At 34.4% G+C, this 5,396-nt stretch overlaps 1 long non-coding RNA gene across 1 annotated transcript; it reads right to left on the bottom strand.

Moving 5' to 3' along the window:
- Nucleotides 1-1,560: 1,560 nt before the first annotated feature.
- Nucleotides 1,561-4,108, bottom strand: LOC146931161 (uncharacterized). Its single transcript, XR_015008363.1, has 3 exons — nt 2,957-4,108; nt 2,088-2,196; nt 1,561-1,831 (listed from the first exon to the last, which is right to left on the bottom strand). It is a non-coding gene; the product is annotated as an uncharacterized LOC146931161 (long non-coding RNA).
- Between the last annotated feature and the right edge of the window lie 1,288 nt (nt 4,109-5,396).

The raw sequence follows: 5,396 nt of genomic DNA, 5'->3' as shown, positions 1-5,396 counted from the left end.
TTTGACTAAAACAAGAGGGTGTACCTGTAGACACTCCGACGCTTAAGTCAGTAATTGAGTTTAGAACGAGGGCCAGGAGAGTAGAGAGAATCTAACCTTAGGGACTGTAGAGAGTCCCCTTATGTAGTATGGAGCCACATGAGCCGTTGTAGGGCACTCGTAGGGCTTTGACGGTTACAAATTCGTGGGAACCATAACCGCGGAGCGAGATTCGCAGGAGCGTGTGAGAGACGTTACCATTCAGGTTTGAATGGGTCTCCCAACCTTCTACGAGCACCTCCCACGTGATGACGATGTGTGTTGCGAGTAAGTAGCATAAACGTTGGACTTGGTTCATTTTAGATTAGGCCTATGAAAATGGGTCCAGGAGCGTTTGATCGGTCGAAAACAATATTGTATCTCTAGTAGATTTTACGGTATAAAAAATTACGCTCCAATAAATCAAAGGACTTTTGAACAAAACTGAGAGGTCATAAAGCAATTTCTATAGGGCTTTAGTTAACATTCTCCATATTTCTATTAGTATACTCGGTAGCTTTACTTTATGAAAATGTTAACAAACTTTTAGGACACTTGATAAGATATTTAAATAAAAGTAAATGTTATCTTAGAATTTGTTCATTCAACACATTAAAACATTAAAAATCAACTTTTTCTATATAAAAACTATCGATTGTTTTCACTTTTGAATCTTCAACAAATTTCCCGGTACACTTCTTACCAAAAACCCTTACTTTTTGATGCATTTTTTATTCTTTAAGCTAGGAATCTAGTGCTTCATGATGAGTTCTAGTCTATCTTAACATGTCTATCTTGCGGCTTTCATTTGATCCATGTTGAGTCTGACTCGTTATTGGCTAATGGATTTAACATGTCCACAAGTTCATTTGATCCACTTTGAATTTTCCCTTAGTTATATTCCACTGTTTACTCATGATGGGGGTGGGTGGCAGTATAATATGTTCCCATTTGTTTAGTTGCAAAATTTACTGCATATGGTCTAACACCATTGTACATCTTGCATCAATCACATGCATAATGAAATATTCTAGAATAAAGCCATTTACTGAGTTTAGAACTACCACTCTATTCTTTATTATATACATACATTTATTTATATTTATTTATTTGAACTGAAAAAGCATGTTTAATGAACCTAAATCTAAAAAAAATAAAAATATACCTGGCTAACAATTGAATGAAGACACTACTACAAAATACCCCCTTTAATAGCACTCATTTTGGCTCTTAATAGCGCTTCTCAAGCGCTAAGAAAGCCCCCGCTATAAAAGGTCAGGTGCCTATAATAGCGCTTTCCAAACGCTATTAAATAGCAACACATCAATAGCGCTTTCAGAAAAGCGCTAATATAGCCTATTTTTTTGCTTTTTTTAAACAGATGTTTCTTAGCGTTTTTCGAAAAGCGCTATCTTAACTACCTTCCATTAATAGCACTTTTAGAAAAGCGCTAATAAAAGCCCCAATTTTTTTAATTTTAAAAATTAAATCTACAAGCAAAAGCTTCATAATAATACACTGACTAGACAAAAAATATATATATATACAGATCAGAAACACTAGTAATCCATTAATAGACATAAACAACCATAATGTGTTGATCAAAATCTTAATTACAAATGACATCTAATGTACACTTGCATAAAATGCAAAGTCTGTGCACAATATGTATATATGAACAATGACAAACCTAAAGTAACTTACAAAACCTTGGCCTTTTTCCTCCAATTTTCCATACTAATTGGAACCTCCCGACGAACGATGACTCCAATGTAATTGACAAAACCTTAGCTTTCTTCCCCAACTGGTTGACCTTGAATATTCCAAGGAACTTGAAGTAAGATTGCATGGTATACAAAATGAATCCAGCAATGCATTAACAAGTCCAAAAAATCTCAACAAAGGACATGACATAGTAAACAAACATCACTTGAACACAAAAACCAACAGAACCATATAAAATGCAAGGGCATAAGTATGTCCAACAATAACTTCAAATTCATCTTAAACAAAAATATAGAATCACAAAAATATAGATCACAAAAACTGTTAATAAAGCATGTAGTTACCTCAATATTATCTCCATGGCTTCTAGCTTTGTGAATTTTTCGCATGCAGCTTTGTAATTTTTTCGCATGCGGGGTCACACCACGTTTACCATTAGTTGAAGTCATTCACCTGTAAAAGATGTTATTAACAACGAGAGTAGCATAAAGAATAATTAACATTCAAAATGAGAATCAATAACAATAAACCCATAAAAACAGCGGCTGCCAGGCATCTAAACACTACGGAATGAATCCATTTTAACTTGTTAGTCAGGACAATGTGTCCTTCGTAGATATCAAAACACAAGCCATGATAAGGCAAAGCTTAGAAAGAAGAAGGTGAAACGAGTAGTTGCGGTGGAAGGGAAGGTGTAGTGTGTAAGATCAAAGGTTCCTCGTTTAAGATGGACACCTGAACTTGATCGTTGCTTTGTTTGTGCCATTGAAACTCTTGGTGGTCATCAAAAGGCTACTCCTAAGCTTGTTATTGATTTGATGGAAGTTAAAGGGCAAACAATTTCACACGTAAAGAGCCATTTGTAGATGTATAGAAGTATGAGAGGTTACTCATGCAAAACATAATTAATTTGGACCTATTAAAGTAAACATTCGATTTCATACATAAACAACATAAAAGTAGCATCAAAATACTCATTTAACAAAAAAAAATTATTAATGTAATTAATTGAGTTTGTTTTCGTAAAAAAAAAATCTTATAAAAAGTGACTAAGGTAGTAAAAGCCTAACATAAAATCAATGGAAGGAAGCCTGCACTTTAGCTTGAGGGTAGGTAGCCTATGATGTTGTGATAAAATTTATACAGCAACTAAGGTACTTTCTGCACCAAAACTCATTAACATTAACAATAAATTAACTCAAGCAAAGTATACCTTGAACATGCGCCCCAATTGCTCAACGCACTCCAAAACTAATTGTTGATGGACCAAAACTTTCCTACTCTTCATGATGCGCACAATTGTTGCATCAATAGCATATCACCTATATTTGTCAACATCTTCAATAACCTTCCTTTCATCGACAGGCGGTCAAGTTTTAGCATATCACCTATATCTTCAATACCTCTTCATTAGTCAAGTTCAGCTGAGTCATAATCTCTGAATAGCTAAGTCTATCATCAGAAAATTATAGTCAAAGACCCATTACAAGCACCAAGTTGTAGCACACTCTACTAAAACTAGTACTATGGATAGCATTAGAAATGATACTAATTTTTTTTTGTTACAAAAGCATAAAACATTTTTTAGAGCCACCTATATATCCATTAACTAAATATAATAATCCCAAAACCTTATAAGAGCCATTTATGTATCCATTAACTAAACACTAATATGTAAAATCCTGTGCAAAATCATTATTAACATAAAAACCATCCATACGTGTTTGTCATTGATGATATGGGGTTACTCAATGGTATCTAAAACAAAATCCCAAGGTTCTTATTCCACACATTGCTTCATAACTAAACAATGAATTTTAGAATACATCATTAACACCAAAATAATGAAGTTGAATTTAACCGAGGAGCCAAGTAAGCACATCGAATTAGCCAAGTAATTAACAATTATGTTAACAGTTACTAGTGGGATAAATATCTGTTAAAGTTCCTATTAATTGTAACATAACACTTGGCTTACATAGAATCCATTGTGTAGTCCTCACGGATCATTATATCATATTAATTCTCTCATATTTAAAAAAAAAAAAAAAGGCACTGGTTTCATCTATATGATTAATTTTCATTTCAATTAATTTCTCTAACTATCTCTCACTTTCTTAAGTGATTCATTTTCATTCTCTTTCTTAAGAATGAGAGTAGTAACTAGCAAGGATTGAATGCTTAATGATTTCATTATAGAAGCTTCATACGCTAGAACATGTATGTCAATTTCATTATAAAAATAAATAGATATCACTTATCTTTGAAGGACCAAAGTACACTCAATCTTTCAGTGAGCTCCTCCTATAAATGTACTTGTTAATATAACAAGAAAAGATACATTTCTTTTCATTTGACAACTCTAGCTTCCCTGCCAAAACAAAGTAGAATCGATGTACGGTGAATTGCTTCTAAAGACAAATCTGTCGACGATTTTGTAAAAATAGGCTTGGTTGTTGTTGTTGTTGTGGAGTTTCTAATAAGACATGGTTAAATATCGCTCGAAACCAAAATCATACAGAACATGAATATTGAATATTCAATTAGAAAATCAAAAGCATGCCACCTCAAAATTAAGATTTACCCCCAATAAAATAAAGCTCTATTTCAACTGGCATTAGACTTGATAAACCTTATAGATGCTTCAATATTCAGTGACATCAAAGAGTTGTTAAAAACACAACACATATGGTACATTCTCATTCTAAATAAGCCGAAAGCAACTAGCATGCAGGGCCAAATATCACACACCTAAGCTATAAATCCAGCATGCATATACAAAAGGCCTACTAAAGATGAATATAAAACAAGTGCACTGAGCCAAAATACTACCATGATTCATCAATAATTCAACAAGAATTTAACTTTTGACATCCTTAATAGTCTGCACTAGTGACTTTATTTCATACCACATGGACATATCTTGATAAATCATGAACTATTAAATTAAATGCAAGGTACTTAATAGAAAGGAACCTTATCAAATCTATGTCAACCTTTCATGGAATTCAACCACTGAGAGCCTCCCCACAAATTGCAGTGAGCCAAATTGGCCATACAGCAGCAACATGTTCCCCATGTAAAAATTTCCGTGGGTTACTTAGCTTTGGATTCGGCTGTGATCTTTTTCCATCTTCACCTTGAGACTGCTGAAACCTGTCACCGTTCTCAGCGTCTAGATACCACACTCTTTTCTTCACAATTACTCGGTGTTGTGCCACCGAGGCGTCATCAACCTTCCTGTTAAAACAATTGAAGTTTAGAGCCAAATCTCACACCAAATTTCACAATGATTATGATTCATGTGAGATGGGAATGGATTAGTGATTGAAGAAGGATTGATCTGGACAAAGGTTGAGATGGGAGTGAATTTCACGTGGTTGGGTCACACCTCACGAGATGAACGAAGAGAGGAACAAAGCTAGCTACCGACGGTGGTTGAGGATCCAAATTCCTTTCCTGAATTCATCACAACTTCGAAGAGCTATTGAAATTTATGATCCAGTTGGAAGAAGAAGAACGATTGAAGTGCAGAACGAGTTTTCCCCCTTTTGATTTTATTAGGGTTCAAACACGGTAGGGAGATGAGGATGAGTGACGATGGAGATGAAGAGTTTTAGGGTTAAATCGATTGAAGAGAAAGGGTTTCAAAT

Source organism: Medicago sativa, chromosome 4, assembly GCF_051527215.1.
Source record: "Medicago sativa cultivar Bolivia chromosome 4, Bolivia_mono, whole genome shotgun sequence".
In the NCBI taxonomy this organism is placed as follows: domain Eukaryota; kingdom Viridiplantae; phylum Streptophyta; class Magnoliopsida; order Fabales; family Fabaceae; genus Medicago; species Medicago sativa.
The sequence above is the reverse complement of the archived record's forward strand: the minus strand, read 5'-3'. Positions and strand labels throughout refer to the sequence as shown.